Raw genomic sequence first — 24,470 nt, 5'->3', positions numbered from 1 at the left:
TAATGTCTTCGACTAGTCAAGGAGACTCTTCAATCTATTCATTGCGTAATGATTCTTCGACCCCTTTTATGAGTTATTGCCCCTGAAAGTTTTTGATTTTTACAAATAATTGAAAAAATTTAAAACCATTTATCTTAGAGACATGAGACCAACTGCATTAGAATCTTCATCCTTTGACCTTTTAATTTCTGTCAAGGTCAAAGGTCAAGGTCATTCAAAATATGAGAAATTTAGCTCTTTTTATATCTCTTTTGTCTTTCAACATATACTACATATCATTGCATCTTTAGTATGTCCTTTTAAATCTATTTTAAAGATTTAATTTCTGTACCTTAAGACTGACCCTTTTAAAAGTTATTGCCCCTTAGAGTATTAACCTTGTTATCGCTACTCCTCCGAAACCGTACACCGTAAAGATACCAAACCTTCACCAATATCTTCGACTAGTGAAGGAGACTCTTCAATCTATTCATTGCAAAAAGATTCTTCGACCCCTTTTATGAGTTATTGCCCCTGAAAGTTTTTACTTTTTACAAATAATTAAAAAAAATTAAAACCATTTATCCTAGAGACATGGGGCCAACTGCATTAGAATCTTCATCCTTTGGCCTTTTAATTTATGTCAAGGTCAAAGGTCAAGGTCATTCAAAATATGAGAAATTTAGCTCTTTTTATATCTCTTTTGTCTTTCAACATATACTACATATCATTGCATCTTTAGTATGTCGTTTTAAATCTATTTTAAAGATTTAATTCCTGTACCCTAAGATTGACCCCTTTAAAAGTTATTGCCCTTTACAGTATTAACCTTGTTATCGCTACTCCTCTGAAACCATAGACCGTAGAGACACCAAACCTTCACCAATGTCTTCAACTATTCAAGGAGACTCTTCAATCTAGTCATTGCGAAATGATTCTTCAACCCCTTTTATGAGTTATTGCCCCTGAAAGTTTTTCATTTTTACAAATAATTGAAAAAAATTAAAACCATTTATCCTAGAAACATGGGACCAACTGCATTAGAATCTTCATCCTTTGACCTTTTAATTTATGTCAAGGTCAAAGGTCAAGGTCATTCAAAATATGAGAAATTTAGCTCTTTTTATATCTCTTGTCTTTCAACATATACTACATATCATTGCATCTTTAGTATGTCGTTTTAAATCTATTTTAAAGATTTAATTCCTGTACCCTAAGATTGACCCCTTTAAAAGTTATTGCCCTTTACAGTATTAACCTTGTTATCGCTACTCCTCTGAAACCATAGACCGTAGACACACCAAACCTTCACCAATGTCTTCAACTATTCAAGGAGACTCTTCAATCTAGTCATTGTGAAAATATTCTTCGACCCCTTTTATGAGTTATTGCCCCTGAAAGTTTTTGATTTTTACAAATAATTGAAAAAAATTAAAACCATTTATCCTAGAGACATGGGACCAACTGCATTAGAATCTCCATTCTTTGACCTTTTAATTTATGTCAAGGTCAAAGGTCAAGGTCATTCAAAATATGAGAAATTTAGCTCTTTTTAGATCTCTTTTGTCTTTCAACATATACTACATATAATTGAATCTTTAGTATGTCCTTTTAAATCCATTTTAAAGATTTGATACCTGTACCCTAAGACTGACCCCTTTAAAAGTTATTGCCCCTTACATTATTAACCTTGTTATCGCTACCCCTTTGAAACCATAGACCATAGAGACACCAAACCTTCACCAATGTCTTCGGTTTCTCAAAGCACAACTTCAACATATTCAGTGTGAAATGATCCGCTGACCCCTTATATGAGTTATTGCCCTTTTATGTGTTTGTGCCAATCGTTAACTTTTAAACGGATAATCATAGAAACATGGGACCAACTGCAATGTGATCATTGACCTTTGACCCTGAATATTAGGTAAAGGTCAAAGGTCAAAGGTACTTCAAATATTGAGAATTTAGCTCTTTTTATATCTCTTTTGTCTTTCAACATACATCATTTTTCATTGCATCATTAGTATGTTCTTTTAAAACCAATTAAAACATCTTTCTTGGCCCTTAAGCCGGGCTCCTTTAAAAATTATTGCCCATCTTACAAATAAAGCTTGTTATCACTAGTCCTTCGAAACTGTTAACCCTGGAGATTCCAAACCTTAATCATTAATGTTTTGTACTGATTTAGTAGACTATTCAATCTATTCAGTGCGAAAAGATTCACCAACCCCTTTAAATAGTTATGACCCCTGAAAGTTTTCCAAGTTTACATTGACTTGAAAGTTTTTTGGCCTCATTTGACCTACTGAAGAATGGATCCAGATTGAAGGTCAAGAAACAAATCCAGAAAAGGTGGAAAGACCTCTAATTGTTCTCGAACAATTAGGATTACTAGTTATTATTATTATTCTTTTTTTTTTCTCCTTACCGATTTTTGTGCAGAAGATTTCTCGGAGATGGCTGGATCAATTTGCTTCAAATTTTCAGGATTGATGCGTTGCCATTTGAAGTTTGTACCGCCGTTTCAATTTTTGCAAAATCACTTCCGGTTGGAAGTTATCCCCCTTTTATCGATTTTCAGATGACCATTTTGTCCAGAGAAAAACTCAAAAACGATAAAAGCTAGAGTGCTGAAATTTTCAGTGATGTTAGACGACATGTTGTAGTTGTGCACCTGGGTTTTAAAAATTTCCGGAAGTGCCTAGTATGGAAGCTCGGTAGGGGTCGAAAATGGAGTTTAAAAAAGTGTCTCATTTTTCTCCACGTTTTAAATCATAACTTTTTACTCGTAAATATTTTGCCTAGACATATATAACAAAAGTTGTACAGTTTATTGAGATCTTTCGTGTCATATCAAGAAATGGGCCCATAGGCCTCATGGCTCGCCTGAACCATTGAGTTTCTGTTACAATGATTAACTTTTTTCTCACGAAACTTTTGATGAGACATGTAGAATAAAAGTTGTTCAGGTTTGCAAGATCTATCTAATGATATCAAAAAATAGGCCTCAGGGCGTCATGGCTCGCCTGAACAGTCGAATTTATATCACAATTAATAACATTAATAACTTTTTTCTCGAGAAACTTTTGACAAGACATGTTCAACAAAAGTTGTTCAGTTTCACAAGGGTTTACTAACGATGTTAATAAATAGGCCTGCGGGTCTCATGGCTCACCTGAACAGTTGGGTTATTGTTGCAATCTATAACATTTTTGTCAAGAAACTTTTAATAAGACATCTTGAACAAAAGTTGTTCAGTTTTGCAAGATCTTTCGAACAACATCATGAAAAAGGCCAACAGGCCTCATGGCTCGCCTGAACAGTTTGATCAGTGTCACAATTACTAACTTTTTTCTCGAGAATCTTTTGATAAGACATGTAGAACAAAAGTTGTTCAGTTTTGCAAGATCTTTCAAACGATATCAAGAAAAAGGCCCACGGGCCTTATGACTCGCCTTAACAGTGATAAATGTCGCATAACGTTATACTCGTAAATATTTTGTTTAGACATATATAACAAAAGTTGTACAGTTTATTGAGATCTTTCGTGCCGTATCAAGAAATGGGCCCATGGGCCTCATGGCTTGCCTGAACCATTGAGTTTCTGTTACAATGATTAACTTTTTTCTCACGAAACTTTTGATAAGACATGTAGAATAAAAGTTGTTCAGGTTTGCAAGATCTATCTAATGATATCAAAAACTAGGCCTCAGGGCGTCATGGCTCGCCTGAACAGTCGAATTTGTATCACAATAACATTAATAACTTTTTCCTCAAGAAACCTTTGACTAGACATGTTGAACAAAAGTTGTTCAGTTTCGCAAGGGTTAACTAACAATGTTAATAAATAGGCCTGCGGGTCTCATGGCTGACCTGGACAGTTGGGTTATTGTTGCAATCTATAACATTTTTGTCAAGAAACTTTTAATAAGACATCTTGAACAAAAGTTGTTCAGTTTTGCAAGATCTTTCGAACAACATCATGAAAAAGGCCAATGGGCCTCATGGCTCGCCTGAACAGTTTGATCAGTGTCACAATTACTAACTTTTTTCTCGAGAATCTTTTGATAAGACATGTAGAACAAAAGTTGTTCAGTTTTGCAAGATCTTTCAAACAATATCAAGAAAAAGGCCCACGGGCCTTATGACTCGCCTTAACAGTGATAAATGTCGCATAACGTTATACTCGTAAATATTTTGTTTAGACATATATAACAAAAGTTGTACAGTTTATTGAGATCTTTCGTGCCGTATCAAGAAATGGGCCCATGGGCCTCATGGATCGCCTGAACCATTGAGTTTCTGTTACAATGATTAACTTTTTCCTCACGAAACTCTGATAAAACATGTAGAATAAAAGTTGTTCAGTTTTGCAAGATCTATCTAATGATATCAAAAAATAGGCCTCAGGGCGTCATGGCTCGCCTGAACAGTCGAATTTGTATCACAATTAATAACATTAATAACTTTTTTCTCGAGAAACTTTTGATAAGACATGTAGAACAAAAGTTGTTCGGATTCGCAAGCGTTACTAACGATGTTAAGAATAAGGCCTGCGGGTCTCATGGCTCACCTGAACATTTGGGTTATTGTTGTAATCTATAACATTTTAGTCAAGAAACTTTTAATGAGACATCTAGAGCAAAAGTTGTTCAGTTTTGCGAGATGTTTCAAACAACATCATGAAAAAGGCGAACAGGCCTCATGGCTCGCCTGAAGAGTTTGATTAGTGTCACAATCAATAGCTTTTTTCTGGAGAAACTTTTGATAAAACATGTAGACCAAAAGTTGTTCAGGTTTGCAAGATCTTTCAAACGATATCAAGAAAAAGGCCCACGGGCCTTATGACTCGCCTTAACAGTCTGATAAATGTCGCAATCAATAACTTTTTTCTTAAGAAAATTTCCATAGGACATGTAGAAAAAAATTTGTTCAGTTTTGCGAGATATATCTAGAATGATATAAAAAAAAAAAATAGGCCTCCGGGCGGCATGACTCGCCTGATCAGTCGAATCTGTATCGAAGTAAATAAGATTATTAACTTTTTTCTCGAAAAAAAGCTGACCCCTTTAATTAGTTGCCGAGATGTAGAGAGAGTCTTTAATTTATAACATTTAAATGATCAATATTTGTAAAACATTACCAAAGCTAAATTGTACGTCTAGACAATATATTTGTATCATTATTTATGAACGAAAATGTCAGTCAAATTCTTATCTAATCACATCTAAATTTGGACGGAAGACCCACTCGTTGCTCGCAACGAGATCGAATCTAGTTATTATTCTTTTTTTTTCTCCTTACCGATTTTTGTGCAGAAGATTTCTCGGAGATGGCTGGATCGATTTGCTTCAAATTTTCAGGATTGATGCGTTGCTATTTGAAGTTTGTACCGCCGTTTCAATTTTTGCAAAATCACTTCCGGTTGGAAGTTATCCCCCTTTTATCGATTTTCAGATGACCATTTTGTCCAGAGAAAAACTCAAAAACGATAAAAGCTAGAGTGCTGAAATTTTCAGTGATGTTAGACGACATGATGTAGTTGTGCACCTGGGTTTTAAAAATTTCCGGAAGTGCCTAGTATGGAAGCTCGGTAGGGGTCGAAAATGGAGTTTAGAAAAGTGGCCAATTTTTTTCCACGTTTTAAATCATAACTTTTTACTCGTAAATATTTTGTTTAGACATATATAACAAAAGTTGTACAGTTTATTGAGATCTTTCGTGCCATATCAAGAAATGGGCCCATGGGCCTCATGGCTCGCCTGAACCATTGAATTTCTGTTACAATGATTAACTTTTTTCTCACGAAACTTTTGATAAAACATGTAGAATAAAAGTTGTTCAATTTTGCAAGATCTATCTAAGGATACCAAAAAATAGGCCCCCAGGCATCATGGCTCGCCTGAACAGTCAAATTTGTATCACAATTAATAACATTAATAACTTTTTTCGCGAGAAACTTTTGACAAGACATGTAGAACAAAAGTTGTTCAGTTTCGCAAGCGTTAACTAACGATCTGAAGAAATAGGCCTGCGGGTCTCGTGGCTCACCTGAACAGTTGGGTTATTGTTGCAGTCTATAACATTTTTGTCAAAAAACATTTAATAAGACATCTAAAACAAAAGTTGTTCAGTTTTGCAAGATTTTTCGAACAACATCATGAAAAAGCCGAACGGGCTTCATGGCTCGCCTGGAGAGTTTGATTAGTTTCACAATCAATAACTTTTTTCTCGAGAAACTTTTGATAAGGCATGTAGAACAAAAGTTGTTCAGTTTCGCAAGCGTTAACTAACGATGTTAAGAAATAGGCCTGCGGATCTCATGGCTCACCTGAACAGTTGGGTTATTGTTGCAATCTATAACATTTTTGTCAAGAAACTTTTAATAAGACATCTAGAACAAAAGTTGTTCAGTTTTGCAAGATCTTTCGAAAAACATCATGAAAAAGGCGAAAGGGCCTCATGGCTCGCCTGAAGAGTTTGATTAGTGTCACAATCAATAGCTTTTTTCTCGAGAAACTTTTGATAAGACATGTAAAACAAAAGTTGTTCAGTTTTGCAAGATCTTTCAAACGATATCAAGAAAAAGGCCCTCGGGCCTTATGACTCGCCTTTACAGTCTGATAAATGTGGCAATCAATAATTTTTTTCTCAAGAAAATTTTGATAAGACATGTAGATCAAAATTTGTTCAGTTTTGCGAGATATATTTAGAATGATATCAAAAAATAGGCCTTCGGGCGACATGACTCGCCTGATCAGTCGAATTTGTATCGCAGCAAATAACATTATTAACATTTTTCTCGAAAAAAGGCTGACCCCTTTAATTAGTGGCCGAGAGGGGCAGAGAGTCTTTAATTTATAACACTTAAATGATCAATATTTGTAAAACATTACGGAAGCTAAATTGTACGTCTAGATAATATATTTGTATCATTATTTATGAACGAAAATCTCAGTCAAATTCTTATCTCATCACATCTAAAATTGGGCGGAAGACCCACTCGTTGCTCGCAACGAGATCGCATCTAGTTGTTATTATTTTCTTCTTCTTATACTTATTATTCCTCTTCTTTAGTGAGAAATTTGTCCGACCGATTTTGTGAAAGTGCTTCGACAGATCCACTTCAAACTTTGTGAGCTGATAGGGGGTCACTAGGAGGGGTGCATTCAACTTTTCAAATTTTCAAAATGGCCGCCGTTTCAAGATGGCGGCCAAAAAACGTCAAAAACTCAAGGTTGTCGGATTTCAACCAAATTCAATTTCTAGGGTACTTTAGTGACCCCGAGTCCATTTCCACCATCAAAATGTTTTTGAGCCGCCATTTTCAAAATGGCCGCCATATACCGAAATATTTCAAAAAGTTGAAATCTTTACAACATTTGGGTTCTGTGGTAAATTGAGGGTCCACAATTCATTACTAGCATCAGTATTTCCTTCCAATCTATTTTCAAATGTTTCAAAATGGCCGCCATTGAAGAAAATGGCGGCCAAATTACAAGTCCGTCGGATTTCAACCAAATTTAGTTTCTAGGGTTTTTAGAGGATCCTGAGTGCATATCCGGTATCAAAAAGCATTTCTGACATGGGGAGGTGTTTGGAGACATTTGTGTTGGCATCCCAACACAGTTATAGCTCGTTATTATTATTATTGTTCTTTTTCTTACCGATTTTGTGCACGTGATTTCTCAAAAACGGTTGGATAGATTTTCATGAAACTTTCAGGAAAGATGTAAAATAGGATTGTCTAGAACGGTCTTTTTTTGGTTTTGCTAAAATCACTTCCGGTCGCATGTTACGGCTGTAATTCCGTTTTTCAAATGACATTTTGTCCGGGCGTTTTCTCATAAACGGTTAAAGATTGAATCTTCAAACTTTTAGGGATGATAGATGGTGACTTGTAGCTCTGTAATAAGGTTTCTCATTGCCATCCGTCACTTCTGTCCGTCACTGGAAGTGAATAAAAGAAACGTCAAATTTCAAAATTATGCTTTTGAAATAAAACTTGCACAGATTAATTCGATCTCTTTCGGTGTTTCAAAAAATGTTACACTTACCGGAAGTTTAACCAACAACTTCCGGTTTTTAAAGAAAAACTTCGAAATATTGATATTTCTTTGTCTTCGCATATCTCGCTTATCTATCAACTTTTTACTACGATATTTACAGATATTTTTGACATTATCCAACTCTGGAGTACCCTTTAATCCTTTTTTCAAAATTCACTTCCGGTCGCAAGTTACGGCCGAATTTCCGTTTTTCAAATGACATTTGTCCGGGCGTTTTCTCATAAACGGTTTAAGATTGAGTCTTCAAACTTTTAGGGATGATAGATGGTGACTTGTAGCTCTGTAATAAGGTTTATCATTGCCATCCGTCACCGGAAGTGAATAAAAGAAACGTCAAATTTCAAAATTATGCTTTTGAAACAAAACTTGCATAGATTAATTAGGTCTCTTGTGGCGTTTCAGAAAATGTTAGTCTTACCGGAAGTTTAACCAGTAACTTCCGGTTTTTAGAGAAAAACTTCGGAAAAATGGTTTTTCTTTGCTATCATATCTCTCGCTTATAAAGCAAGTGTTTTTGTGATTTTCAAATATATAATTGACATTATCCATCTTCAGAGTATAGTGAATTATTGGGTTTTTTTTCAAAATTCACTTCCGTTCGTTAAATATGTACGATTTCCGGGTTTTTTTCTCCAAGTGTTTTCTCATAAATACTCAAAGATTGAGTCTTGCAGCTTTCAGGAAAGTTAGATAGTGATTTGTAGATGTGACATACGTGTTTCAACTTTCTTGCTGTCACTTCCGTCATCCGCCGGAAGTACCATAAAAATATGTAATATTTCATTTTTAAGCGCTAAGCGTAGCTTGAGCGCTTATTGCCGCCAGTTGGATTTTGCTTTCGTCATCATGTTTCCGGTTTATCGCCACCTATAGGCGAATTTATGCATCGCTGTAGTCAAGTCGTGTTTAAAGTAGTCGTAATTTTGCAACCGATCTAGCACGGGGATAACATTCATATCTGCAGTTGCATTCCCCCCCCCCCCCCCCCCCGGAAATACAGTTCGTTGAACAGTGAACAAAATATGTATAAAAAGGGTGATATTTTTGTCCTCATTCTTGGGGAAAGTTAGCTGCAATAATGTAGCCCTATCCAATATTTTTTAATTCTGACGTTTTCGGGATAGGGCTACAATTCCATAGGATCTCCGTAATGGTGCAAAATAATTTTATGAATAACCGATAATAAACTCTGTGTATTAGTCCCAAATGTTGTTTACACCAAAAGGAGTACCAACTTTGTGCTCGGGCATGTCTAATAAAGGTGTTTTTCATTAAATACAATGTACAGCATGCAAAATTCTTCGTCTGCTCCGCCATGCTTGTTATCGCGAGATCTCGTAGGTGGATCTAATGAAAAACCTAAGCATTGACAATCAGCGCGAAAATGTAGTTACTCGAGCCACTTCGACAAAGAAAGGAAAATCATATTGTTGCAGAAAGAATTTACACTCTGCTGTTCGGTTTTTAACTTGATATTAAATTCAAACCTTTTCAATACCAACGAAATAGCTTTCGCCCCCATACTTTTCCATTGATGTAAATACTACCTTATATGGCATATGCAAATAAGTTGACAATCGGAAGTACATCAAACATGGCGCACAAATATGAATCGAGAAATTGGAATTTATCGAAATTGTTGAAAACGGTAGAATAGAGCCTCACAAATCTTAAGTTGCAGGTTGTAAATTTATATATTGACTAAGAAACATAGAATATCATTTTATTTACGTAAAGAAAGTCAGGAAATGTTTAGAATGAGCGCAAATGTTGCGGGAGTGAATCACTCCCGCATTTGCACCATTACGGAGATCCTAAGGAGTTGTAGCCCTCTCCTATAAAAAAAAAAAAAAAAAAAAAAAAAAAAAAAAAATCAGAGAGGGCTACATTATTGCAGCTAGGGGAAAGTGAGACACAGATGCAGGTCATTCTTCAGTTAAAATTCCCATTTGAATCTGCGTCTGTAATAATTAAAGTGATTCAAAATCTAAAATTGAATAAGAATATGTATATGAAACCGTTTTAGCTAGGGTGCCATTGCATTGTTACCTTCGCATGGCGCTTAGAGGCCAGGAAAATCAATTTGCATGGTGCAATCTATAATTAGAAGCCACGTCATTAAGCTATACACGAATCAGGAGGGTTTTCCACGTGTGTTTTGGCTGCTGTTCCGACTCAGTAAAATTTTTGTCCGACGCAGCAAAAATGTGTGCAACACAGTAAAAAATTAACTGATCCGCGTCCATTGTGAACGAGAAAGAAAATTTGTGCACGATTATGCTTTGACAGCGAAGGATGATATTGCGTAACTGCGTACACCTTCCCCGATCATATATGTAAGTCGGTCATGCAGAAATTTAGAGGATGCAACGGTGTAACTTAAGCTTACTTTATTATTTCTAAACGACCAAGATATTCTTCAGAATCATCGTCAACACAATCAAATTTGATTTCGTGAATTTAGTTTAAAAAATGAGACTAAAAATAATAGTCTTGGGGGAAGGAAAAGATAAAGGGTACAACATAATATTATATTATATTATGGAAGACAATACCCCGGTTTCAAGTATTCAAAACACCGCGTGGAATTTTACGAGGGCTGTATACTGAAATACATATGTTTAGAACAAGTGTTGGATAAACATTGCCATTGTGTCAAGCATGAATGTGAAATAGTTTGCGGTCCACAGCACGCTACATACAACGAAAAGTAATCGTGTTTTCAATTTCTTTGAACTTCAAACAAACAATTGACAATGATATGCTACATGTATTTCCGAACGTACAAATGATGAAGAAGGGAGAGGGGCATGGATGTACTGTCGTTGTTCCCTGTCCCCACATTTTGTTTTCGCTGAACGATCTTTTCATATAAAAAAGATGCATTTAGTTTTTTGGTGAGATGCCTCTTCATTATTTCTAACAGCGGTTTGAACATTACCGTTTGAAAATTACTTTTGTAACTTTTCAGTGCCTAGTTTGGGATTCTCATTTAGCTACATTTACATGTTGTAAATTTTGCATGTTTATTGCGAGTCACTTCTGTTACGTTTTTTTTTTCATATTAGAACTCCTACACAAGCTTCGAATCTTATACTTTTTTGCTAAGGTTATTAGCATTTTCATATAAAGAACTGTTTTATAAAATTAAAACAATAGCAATGTGTATTATGTCTCATTCAGACAAACGGATGAGTCTCCTTTGCAATATGAATATGAGCTTTTACACAAGAAGTGTAATACACACAAGTTGATGAGTACAGCGTTTAATGTACCTGTGTACAAACTCTTGGTTTTTTTTTTTGGGGGGGGGGGTGTAGATTTACGTATAACAAACAATGACTACAATTGCTAAATGTAAATCCATGCTTATATGTTAGTCTAATTCATCATCATATTTGAATTAGTATATCCTCTTGCACTAACTTTTATGTTAAAAATGAGCTATCTCCACTCTTGTCGATGACGCAGTATTCAGTTTCAAAGTAATATTGCACATGTATGATGAACATCTTTTCTAAATAACTTCCTAAATTTTGTTTTCAGTTATACATGTATTTATCTGACTTATTTGGATTCAGATTCTCTCCAACCTGATTTTGAATTGAAAATAACTTCATTATTAATTACAAAAAATAATTCCACTTTCATGGTTTGATTGCTATTTACAGATAATTATGCACTGGATTCTGTAGTACAAGTAATACAGATGCATGTTAATGTGTGTATTTAAATGATTTCTGGTAAGGTAATGAAATGGATGTAAAGCGTTTCATAATCCTGCATTATTGGTGTGTTTTGACATGTGGCATTTGTTAGTGTATGTGGTTATGTGTAATTTTCTTTTTTGTCCAGTTTGTTTGTTCCTTCTATTACAAGTGACTTACATATATGTATCAAACTATTGATTTGTTTCATTTTAGTTGTATTCTAAAGATATTTCATACACTATTTAACTGGAACACAACAGTAAGTTAGTTGCGTAATAACAATTGAACACTTTATACCGAAAACTACCATTACAACTGTTTTCACATTTTCTACCAAAAATGTTCTTCTCTATAACATCACATCTGGAAGAGAAAAAAATGCATAGTCATGTAGAGCATTTAATGATCCAATGACCGGAGCAGAGCGGATCAGAAACCCTTGCCTTGGGAAGATGGGTGGGAGCTAAACAGGGTATAAAGTGTTCATTTGTCAAATATTTGAATAACATAGCCTTAAATGCTATTGATTGATTGTATCTTGTTTAAAGTTCTTTTCAATAATTTTTAATTCATATGGAGACGTCACCAAGACCGGTGAAGGGCTTCAAATTTAAGCCTATGCTCGGCGCTTACGGCCATTGAGCAGTGAAGGTTCTTTAGCGTGCCACACCTACTGTGACACGGGGCATCCGTTTTAAAGGCCATCTCCGAGGACCCGTGATATTCACACCTGATGCCGAGAGTTTGGTGATGGAACTGTCACTACCTGTTTAACGAACTAGGTCTGTCGCGGCCGGGATTCGAATCCCGACCGCCCGCATACAGAGCGAACACTATACCTCTGGACCACCGCAGCGGTGGTAATGCTATTGATACTAAATTCTGATTATAGATATTTAATAAGAACAGGTGTCCTTTACCAAAATTGTAAATTTCATGATCCAAGGACAGGGTTTTAGTTTAGTGTGGGATCAAAATTATCATAGTGACCATTGTTTTAACAACATCATATAAAATTTATATTTCAACGTGTTGAAAAGATTCAGGACATTGCTTCCAATCCATATTTGTTATTTTCTTACAGAAAATGTACTACTTAGTTATGCGAAAATAAAGAATAATGCATAAACCTTTTTTTAATGTTGTTCCTGCTCATTAACATTACATACAGAATTCATGAAGTCAGCTTAGCGCTTTTCAGTACTTTCAGTACTTTGATTTAAATTCTAATCCTCATAAAATTATTTAATAGAGTGTAATAAGTCATATCATTTCCACCGGAAGTTGGTTGTTTGAAACCGGAAGTTGGTTGTTCGAAACCGGAAGTTGTCCAAAAACTCAGTATTTTTTATGGAAATTTTTAGTGTGGGTTCCTACGTGGTTCAATTGGAATTTTTAGTCGTTTTATGGACTACTGAGATACTTGAAAGTGAATGAAATAAAACCGAAATTGTTTACAATTGATAAATCACGTCTTACATGTATGTGTTTATTTCTTTCATGTATGGTCGTTCTTCATTAATTCACAAATTGAATTCTTCCAGTCAAGGTCCTATCTCGTCAGAAATTGGACGGAAGACCTATTCGTTGCTCGCAACGAGATCATTTCTAGTTTTCTTCTTATTATTCTTCTTCTTTCCTGAGAAATTTTTCCGCTCGATTGTATGAAAGTGGTTCGACAGATCCACTTCAAACTTTGTGAACTGATAGGGGGTCATGAGGAGGGGTGCAATCAACTTTCGAAATTTTCAAAATGGCCGCCGTTTCAAAATGGCGGCCAAAAACGTCAAAAAGTCAAGGTTGTCGGATTTCAACCAAATTCTATTTCTAGGGTAATTTAGTGACCCCAAGTCCATTTCCACCATCAAATTTTTTTTGAGCCACCATTTTCAAAATGGCCGCCATATACCGAAATATTTGAAAATGTTAAATTCTCTACAACATTTGGGTTCTGGGGTCAATTGAGCGTCCACAGTTCATTTCTAGCATCAGTATTTCCTTCCAATCTATTTTCAAATGTTTCAAAATGGCCGCCATTGAAGAAAATGTCGGCCAAACTTCAAGTCCGTCGGATTTCAACCTAATTTACTCTCTAGGTTTGATGGAGGATCCTGAGTGCATATCCGGTATCAAAAAGCATTTCTGACATGGGGAGGTGTTCGGAAACATTTGTGTTGGCATCCCAACACAGTTACAGCTCGTTATTATGTCTCCGAACACAAAGTGTCGGAGACATATTGTTTTTGCTCCGTTTCTTATTATTATGTCTCCGAACACAAAGTGTCGGAGACATATTGTTTTTGCTCCGTTTCTTATTATTATTATTTTCTTCTTATTCTTATTATTCCTCTTCTTTAGTGAGAAATTTGTCTGACCGATTTTGTGAAAGTGCTTCGACAGATCCACTTCAAACTTTGTGAGCTGATAGGGGGTCACTAGGAGGGGTGCATTCAACTTTTCAAAATGGCCGCCGTTTCAAGATGGCGGCCAAAAAACGTCAAAAACTCAAGGTTGTCGGATTTCAACCAAATTCAATTTCTAGGGTACTTTAGTGACCCCGAGTCCATTTCCACCATCAAAAATTTTTTTTTTGAGCCGCCATTTTCAAAATGGCCGCCATATACCGAAATGTTTCAAAAAGTTGAAATCTTTACAACATTTGGGTTCTGGGGTAAATGGAGGGTCCACAATTCATTACTAGCATCAGTATTTCCTTCCAATCTATTTTCAAATGTTTCAAAATGGCCGCCATTGAAGAAAATGGCGGCCAAATTACAAGTCCGTCGGATTTCAACCAAATTTAGTTTCTAGGGTTTTTAGAGGATCCTGAGTGCATATCCGGTATCAAAAAGCATTTCTGACATGGGGAGGTGTTCGGAGACATTTGTGTTGGCATCCCAACACAGTTATAGCTCGTTCTTATTATTCTTATTTTTCCTCTTCTTTAGTGAGAAATTTGTCCGACCGATTTTCTGAAAGTGCTTCGACAGATCCACTTCAAACTTTGTGAGCTGATAGGGGGTCACTAGGAAGGGTGCATTCAACTTTTCAAAATGGCCGCCGTTTCAAGATGGCGGCCAAAAAACGTCAAAAACTCAAGGTTGTCGGATTTCAACGAAATTCGATTTCTAGGGTGATATTGTCACCCCGAGTCCATTTCCACCATCAAATTTTTTTTTGAGCCGCCATTTTCAAAATGGCCGCCATATACCGAAATATTTCAAAGTGTTAAAATCTCTACAATATTTGGGTTCTGGGGTAAATGGAGGGTCCACAATTCATTTCTACCATCAGTATTTCCTTCCAATCAATTTTCAAATGTTTCAAAATGGCCGCCATTGAAGAAAATAGCGGCCAAAAATTAAGTCCATCGGATTTCAACCAATTTCAGTTTTTAGGGTTTTTTGAGAATCCTGAGTGCATATCTGACATCAAAAAACATTTCTGACATGGGGAGGTGTTCGGAGACATTCGTGTTGGCATCCCAACACAGTTATAGCTCGTTATTATTTTCTTCTTATTTTTCCTCTTCTTTAGTGAGAAATTTGTCCGCGCGATTTTATGAACATGCTTCGACTGATCCACTTCAAACTTTCTGAGCTGATAGAGGGTCATAAGGAGGGGTGCAATCAACTTTTCAAATTGGTCACCGTTTCAAAATGGCGGCCAAAAAACGTCAAAAAATCAAGGTTGTCGGATTTCAACCAAATTCTATTTCTAGGGTAATTTGGTGACCCCGAGTCCACGTCGCGGTGCCGGGCGCCACACCTTCACTAAAGGGCTTGAAAAGAAACACAATCACTAGGTTGTCAAAATCTCATTAAAAGGCCAAACTAGTCAATGTGTGGTGGCTAATAGTCATATCCCTTCACTGAAATAGATAATTATGTTGTTGATGAATGGATGGTTTTAGATGTAAAGGTGATATAAATTTGTCATGCATTATAGTATTGATGTTCTTTTCAGAACGAAAATGAACTCGATTGATGCATCCCTACTACAGTTGGTTGGTCTGTGCTACAGAATGCGCCAAGCAAAACGTTGTCGGAGGAGCAGCTGAAATTAGTGGATTCTATAGCTTCTAAAGTGCAAAAGGATGTGGAGGACATAAGGTTCACTAGAAAAGACTCTTATTGCTTCAAGAAAGGAAACAGCAATTCTGAGAAGAAAATTACAGGGATCTCAAAAGGACCTACAGGAGTTAAATGAAAAGCACAGGAAACTTGAAACAGACTCTGCCAGTCTTGGGCAGAAATGCCGAGATCTGGAAAGGGAGCTTGACACCAGTTGGATGGATGATTTAGAAACAAATGAGGTGTCAGAACATGATGAAAACTCTGCTGCGGTGGAACCTCCTATAGAAGACAACAGTGGGACTGTGATGACAAGCCCTGAGGTGACAGAAAATGACAATGTTAAAGATGATTCCACAATGCTGTAAAATCATTGTTTCGGACTAACGTCATAAAGTTTTGAATACCGTGGTGAGAAATATATATACACCATCAGAGAAAATGAATTCAATTGATGGATCCCTACTACAGGTAAACAAGAGGCCCATGGGCCACATCGCTCACCTGAGTCACCTTGGCCCATATCTGAAGACTTTCCATATATATTTGCATGCAAAACCTTGGTCCCTATTATGGCCCAAACTACCCTTTGCAAACTTGAATCTACACTATGTCAGAAAGCTTTCATGTAAATGTCAACTTCTTTGGCCCAATGGTTCTTTTAAAGCTTTTTTCTATATTTGTATGTAAAACTTTGACCCCCCCCCCCACTTGTGGCCCCATCCTATCCCCCCCCGGGGGACCATGATTTGAACAAACTTGAATCTGCACTATGTCAGAAAGTTTTCTTGTAAATATCAGCTTTTCTGACTCAGTGGTTATTGAGAAAAAGATTTTTACTATATATTTGTATGTAAAACTTTAATCCCCCTTGTGGCCCCATCCTACCCCCGGAGCCCATGATTTGAAGAAACTTGAATCTGAACTATGTCAGAAAGTTTTCATGTAAAAATCAGCTTTTCTGGCTCAGTGGTTCTTGAGAAGAAGATTTTTAAAGTTTTTCCCTATATATTTGTGTGTAAAACTTTGATCCCACCTTGGGGCCCCATCTTATCCCCGGGGGCCATGATTTGAACAAACTTGAATCTGCACTATGTCAGAAAGTTTTCATGTAAAAATCAGCTTTTCTGGCTTAGTGGTTCTTGAGAAGAAGATTTTTAAAGTTTTTCCCTATATATTTGTGTGTAAAACTTATCCCCGGGGGCCATGATTTGAACAAACTTGAATCTGAACTATGTCAGGAAGCTTTCATGTAAATCTCAGCTTTTCTGGCTCAGTGGTTCTTGAGAAGAAGATTTTTAAAGTTTTTCCCTATATATTTGTGTGTAAAACTTTGATCCCCCCCTTGGGGCCCCATCTTATCCCCGGGGGCCATGATTTGAACAAACTTGAATCTGCATTATGTCAAAGTTTTCATGTAAAAATCAGCTTTTCTGGCTTAGTGGTTCTTGAGAAGAAGATTTTTAAAGGTTTTCCCTATATATTTGTGTGTAAAACTTTGATCCCCTATTGTGGTTCTTGAGAAGAAGATTTTTAAATGACCCCACCCTATTTTTGAATTTTTGTGATTATCTCCCCTTTGAAAGGGACATGGCCCTTCATTTGAACAAACTTGAAAGCCCTTCACCCAAGGATGCTTTTGGCCAAGTTAGGTTGAAATTGGCCCAGTGGTTCTGGAGAAGAAGTCGAAAATGTGAAAAGTTTACAGACAGACGGACGCCGGACAAAATGTGATCAGAATAGCTCACTTGAACCTTCGGTTCAGGTGAGATAAAAACAGTACAGGAGGAGCAGCTGAAATTAGTCGATTTTATAACCTCTAAAGTACAAAAGGATGTGGTAGACATAAGGACAAAAATGTTGAGAAGAAAATTACATGGATCGTAAAGGACCTACAGGAGTTTACAGAAAAGCACAGACAATATTCACCATTTAAAACTGAAGCTGATTTCATAATCATGTTGAGGAATATACGATAGCGATTAATTGCACTCATTTCATTATCATACATGATTGAAATGTATATTATTCACTGATTTCATTTATCATGTTGAGGGATATATCAGAACGTTCAATTGTATTAACAATTCTATTATCATACATGATTGAAATGTATATTCATTGTGAGAAAGCTATGTAAACGATTTTATTTCATGTTAATGAATACATTTTGTAGTTGTCTTTAAAAAATAAACAAATGATGGCACCTTCAAGCTATGTGGCATCCTACGAAAACCAAGTAACGAACATTTTGGGGAAAAAACGTTTTGAAAGTAAACACTATCAAGGCACAATTTAGGCAAAATACACATGACTTGAAAAATAGCTAGCGTCCCCGTCGCGGTGCTGGGCACTTCCCACATTTATGTAGCAATATTCCATTATCACCTGCATATGGTGTTTATATATCTCAACTAATTCGATATGCAAGAGCTTGTTCTGGGTATAGTCAGTTTTTAAATCGAGGTAAGCTACTGACAAACAAGTTGATGGTACAGGGATATCAACAGTCTCGATTGAAGTCAGCATTTCGCAAATTCTATGGTCGTTATAACGATCTAGTTCGTCAATACAACCTCGCATTGGGTCAAATGCTGTCTGACGTGTTTCATACCGATTGTTAAGCCGTTCTTGGCACACTGATTTTGACTGCGGATAACTCCGTTTACCTAATCAAGATATGGGGCTCACGGCGGGTGTGACCGGTGAACAGGGGATGCTTACTCCTCCTAGGCACCTGATCCCACCTCTGGTGTGTCCAGGGGTCTGTGTTTGCCCAACTATCTATTTTGTATTGCTTGTAGGAGTTATGAGATTGATCACTGTTCGTTATCTTCACCTTGCACCTTCACTAAAGTACCTGCAAAAGAAAGTAATATCTCTTAAGTTGCAATATACTATTTGAAACTGTCAATAACAGGTCAAAATAGTGAATGTGGTGTGGCAAATAGCTTCATAAACAAGTTGTACGATGTTTTTCGAATGAGCTCTATTTAAATTGATATTAAAATAGTAAAATTACAGTTAATAAAAGTACCAACTAGGAGAAAATTTATAAAGAGCTCCTTTGAAGATAATTAAATGTTATAAAACTACCTCCTTAAAAACGAGAACCTACAATCAAGCTATCTTTTCAGATCTAACTGACAAGGAAACAGGACTATGGCCAAGAGGAAAAAATCTCTATCAAACAGGGCAGAAAAAGCATACGACAAGAACAGAAAGCGCCGAAAAAGAAATGAACCAAAGGACATGTTATATGATCAAGTGACTAGATTGTGGAAAGAGAAACAAGCAGAGAAATACAATCTCAAACTGGAAACAATAAACATTATAGATAATACGACGAAACAGTCGAAAGAATTAGGACATCCTTCACTGTTCTATAAAACAAATCCAGACGTAAATTGTTTCTTCAATGCCCTTTCATATGTGTAATCACTGGTACAGAGGAGAATCATTTACAAATCCGTAGACACATTTGCGATTATCTCCTATCGCATCGAAAGGAAATGAAGAGCTTTCTTCCAGAAACGTACGGCGGAAATGTTGAAACCTATCTAGCATGCACGTCAATGAGGTCCGAACGAATATGGGCAACTGAAACAGAAATATTTGCTGCTGCACACATGTACAATGTCAATGTGTATGTATATACAAAGTACGGTTTACAATGGAAATGGATTAAACACAGTCCTTCCCAATCCCATACCACAGACGGCATCTATCTTTACCATCGAAATCTGAATCACTATGATGTTGTACTCGGAGTTCAGAAGGAAAATCCAAAGGATTTAAAGAAAAGAGAAGTTTATAGAAAACACCCAGAAAAGGAAAAAATGGGTCAAAGACTCAATTGGCTGGGTTGCAATATTTAGAGTAAATAATTTGAGTAGGGATTTATTTGGTGGTAGTTATCTGTTGCCCCGCTCGACTTACTGCTAATAATGCAGTCACGGACAACGACATGTCTCTTACTGTTACCGTGAATAGTCACATTTCCACGTTTGAAAGATGTACACTCGGTCGTGGCGAAATAGGACAATGGATGTCTAGAAATTGTGGACGTTGCTGGCTTATTGGCCTCACAAATTCTGCAAAACATTTTGCCATCACGAAAATTTCCTCCGCCATTTCAGGACTGGGGTTCTTCCTTTACTTTTGCATTTCTCTTTAGACATTGCTACGCCATCTTTTGATGCAGAACTTTCCCCGTGTGATTCTTGAATTATTTTGTTACATGTACAAGGTTGAGGCTTTTGTTTTTTACTATTGATAAATCCAAAGTGCTCTAAACCTCTTTTTACCGCCATCTTGATTGTTTTGACCGAGACTAAAAATATTTATTCAGACTTCCGATCCCGATTCTAAAATTTTACTGGTTGCCCAAATTTTCTTCACTCGCAAAAATGCGACTTAATTATAATCTCTAGTCGCAAAATTGATTTTCTGGTCGCAAATGCGACCGTTTTACTCGCAACTTGGAGCACTGCTGATATATGTAATATTAAGTAATAATAACTAAAATGAACAATAACTTCAGGTGCTTGAATTGTATATGATTATATGATAAAGAAACAGAATTTCTCTATTTATATTGCAAATTTACAACTCATGCCCAGAAAATTTGACATTCATATATAATTGAATTTTTCCTCAGAGGTAGTGCAACTAAATTTAACCACAAAAGATAATCTCATTTACATTTTTCAAGTTGAACTCTATTTTTAGTAACAACTTTTTGCTGTAGCGCCCATATTCGACAAAGGTCAGACTTCAAAAAACCTAGTGCATAACTTCAATATATATACTTACTTTCTGCAAAGTTTCAAGGTTGTACATAAAAAACTGTAGGAGGAGTTGATTTCACAAAATTTCCCCAACCACCCGCCCGCCCGCACTTCACCATACTATAGACCGGATTTGCACTTCGTGCAACCCGGCCAAAAAAACGAAAAAGAATTGTCTACAATGCGAACGAAAGCTTACGAGAGAAAAAAATAGCATCCTCTACGCAGAAGTACAAAGAAGATATAAAAGTTCAACAGCGCACAAAAGCAGCTTCTCGGAAAAAATACAATGAAGACGTCAATTTTCAACAACGAAAGCGAACTGCCTCTAAGCAGAAATACAAAGGGGACATAAAATTTCAACAACGAATGAAATCAGCCTCGGAGCAAAAATACAAAGAAGACATAAAATTTCAACAAGGAATGAAAGCGGCCTTGAAGCAGAAATACAAAGAAGACATAAAATTTCAACAGCGAATGAAAACAGCCTCGAAGCAGAAATACAAAGAAAATGCTGCTTTTCAACATGTAAAATCTCTATCAAAGAAAAAAATACAAGGAAAATTTGGACCATAAGAAAAATGTCCTAAACTACTCAATACTAAAATACAGAACCAATCCTGTCTTCAAGCAATTTTGAAAGCATCTTCAATAAAACGCCATGCGTCACGGCCCTTATTTCGCCACAAAATGAAAAAGTTTTTATTACTACAATACCACAACAGTCCAACTATTCAAGATAGAAAAAAGCAAGTTGTGAAACAAAGACGCCAAAAACTAGATGTTGCGTTAAAAACATTTGCTAAACACATCAAGGATACTCCAACATATCCATGTACGGTGTGTGCAAGAACACTTTATAAATCGCAAGTAAAATACTGCAATCGCTCGAAATACTTAGGCAGAAAATCCTCAAGCATTGCTTTGAAATGTTTAAGTGGACAATATACATATGAATCGAAAGAGTGGATCTGCCATACCTGTGATAGACATCTGCGCGCTGGCAACATGCCACCACAGGCTCTAGAAAATGGACTGCAACTTACAATCGTGCCACGAGAGCTGAAAGAATTAAATCAACTAGAGAGACAGCTAGTCGCTCTACGAATCCCATTTATGAAACTCCTTACACTTCCCAAAGGTGGACAAAAGGGTGTCAAAGGACAAGTTGTGAATGTTCCATCAAATATCAACAGCATCACAACTTCTCTGCCTAAAACAGTAAACGAAGCTCAAATGGTAAAAGTTAAACTAAGAAGGAAGTTGTCTTACAAGGCCTACCACCAGTACGAATGGGTTAGGCCAGAAACAGTCACTGAAGCAGTAAAATTTCTCTTAGAACATAACCCATGGTATTCAAATGTAGTGCTCAGTGATACTTGGTTTGACCCAGACACTGATTCAGATTTAGTGTAGTTAGATACAAAGATTGATTCCTCTGATGACTAAACTGGAAATTCACGAGCAGAAGTAAAAGAAGATACGTTGCATGCACATCCTGTAGAAACATGCTCTCAACCCATCGATCTTGGACAGGAGTTTTTGGATACGAACGACAAAATATTTTGTATTGCTCCTGGAGAAAATCAAACACCGCAAAGTATCTTCCAAGAGAAAGGGGCGGATGCAATGACCTTTCTTAATCTTTATCCAGATGGAAAGTTTGGTTGTTTTTTTAAGATCGACCAGTAAAACTCTCCCCAACAAAATACTTCAACGCGCGCTTGTTTTCTGTCGACAAAAGATAATCAGTTCATATTTTTTGCCCAATTCATGATCGAAATGTCAAATATTCGATCAAGCATTTCAATCGCTTTAAGGAAAGGAAAGGGAAATGCTGATAATGGGGGGAAATTAACAGCATCAATGCTTATTAATACCAATGACTTGCAGAAAATTTTGAAGTCAGATGCAGGGTTTCGGTTTTTACAACCAGTGAGAGGATCACCACCTTATTGGCAGAGAACAATGAAAGACCTCTATTCAATGATACGGCAGTTAAGGATACCAACTTGGTTTGTAACGTTTTCTGCTGGCGAAACAAGATGGCAAGAAACAATTAATGCATTAAAAGATATGGGAGATACAAGGGCATTTAAAGATATTGAATGGGCAGAAAAGTGTCGTCTCATCAAAGAAAACCCTGTGATGTATGCTCGATTGTTTAATAACAGAGTCCAAAGACTTTTCACGGATTTGATCATGTCACAAGCTAAACCAATTGGAGACGTGGCCGATTTTTTCTACAGGACAGAATTTCAACAAAGACGTTCGCCACATATTCACTGCTTGCTTTGGGTAAAAAATGCCCCAAAAACTTGAGGAAAACACAAAGAAAGAAAGGACTAAGACCATGTTTATCAAATTTCGGCCTAACGTCCAAAGTGAATAATTTTTTGTTAGAAATATTCTCTAACATGTTCTTTTCCTGTAATGTACTGGTTTTTATATGTAGAGTTGGTGAAAGAACACAGTTTTTAGGTTTATATTACTAGTATAAATCCTATAATTTGCGCTACTTTTTAAGATTGCGTCATACAACGTCGCTATATATTATTAGAAGTGGTAACGTATTGTAAAACATGATTATGTAATGAGTGGTTTAATATATAATAAGATCTTGAAAAAGAAATTTTCTTTCCCAAATACGCAATCTAGAAGGTTATTTTACGTATAGCCCAAATGGCACACCATATTTTTCAATCTCCTCCATTCGGCCATTTTCACACGCCGCGCCGTTAGCCTGTTTGCGCTGTTCGTGGAAGTTGCAGAGGATGTACTCATCGCATTTCAACGTAAGTTTTAGAAATATGAATATACTTCACCTCTACTCGTTAAACTGTATAACCAAATAGGTGTACCAATTGCTCTTAAAAATAATAAACAAGTCGCATGGAACGAATAGTATGGTACGCCTGTGGTGTGTTGACATAAACTCATAATATTCACGCATTGGGCTGTTGGAAATCCCACAACAAATCTGTTAACTGTTGTCAACATATATTTATTGTTTATCTATTATAATTATATATTGTTAAGATTTAAAATTGTATGTATATCAGCTGATCAGAAAAATCAGCTGTTTCATGATCATGCCATTTTCAATTCCGAGTGCATGACCTTCTCGGGTCTATTTGAATTTTCTTACATGATGTTTGACTCTCTTTACACTTTGAACTTTCCATCTTTCATTGTAATATGTATGGTCTAAAAAGTATTTGTATAGGTTAAAGAGACATATAATTGTATATAGATGTATATTTCCATAATGGTATATGTCTCGGGGGTAACATGTAGGCCTGTGGGGGGTTATAGGTTGAATAATTTTCGAATGATTTGGTATTCTAGTATTCTACTATGTTTAAACTTAACTTAGTGATTATTTAGTAATCAAATAAAAGTTATATGATGAATTGATACATTTCTTCAATTTACTGTAAACAAAAACTGTTTCTGTGTTTTGGAATCTGTCTGGTATTAGTGCATAATAAATAACTTCATAAGTCAATAAATATATTCTTGTTGTAGTGATGACATTTGCAAAATCTGTGAGAATAGAAAAAAATGTGTTAGGGTCAACAGAAATTTTTAATTAGGGTAGGTCGGGAAAGTGGAAACCAATTAACATATATATATATATATTTGCCTTACGCGGAAACATGGATTAGAAAAGTCGGAATGATTTTTACATTCAATAATTTTTAAATACTTAAAATCACCATTAAGCCAGGAAAATCATAAGAACAGTTTGGTTTTATAATTTAAATATGCCTTATTTCAAGATAAATTGTAAACATGTCAAACTTAATTTCAACAATTACACTTACAACTTACATGCCTGCATTGGGA

At 36.1% G+C, this 24,470-nt stretch overlaps 1 long non-coding RNA gene across 1 annotated transcript in view; it reads left to right on the top strand.

Annotated features, from left to right (window-relative positions):
- Nucleotides 1–23,313: 23,313 nt before the first annotated feature.
- Nucleotides 23,314–24,470, top strand: part of LOC125661471 (uncharacterized) — a 3,245-nt gene continuing 2,088 nt past the window's right edge. The window contains exon 1 of the long non-coding RNA XR_007364917.2: nucleotides 23,314–23,416. This is a non-coding gene — a long non-coding RNA (uncharacterized LOC125661471). The remainder of the gene's footprint in view (nucleotides 23,417–24,470) is intronic.

Source organism: Ostrea edulis, chromosome 8 (genome assembly GCF_947568905.1).
Source record: "Ostrea edulis chromosome 8, xbOstEdul1.1, whole genome shotgun sequence".
Taxonomy (NCBI): Eukaryota; Metazoa; Mollusca; class Bivalvia; order Ostreida; family Ostreidae; genus Ostrea; species Ostrea edulis.
The sequence above is the reverse complement of the archived record's forward strand: the minus strand, read 5'-3'. Positions and strand labels throughout refer to the sequence as shown.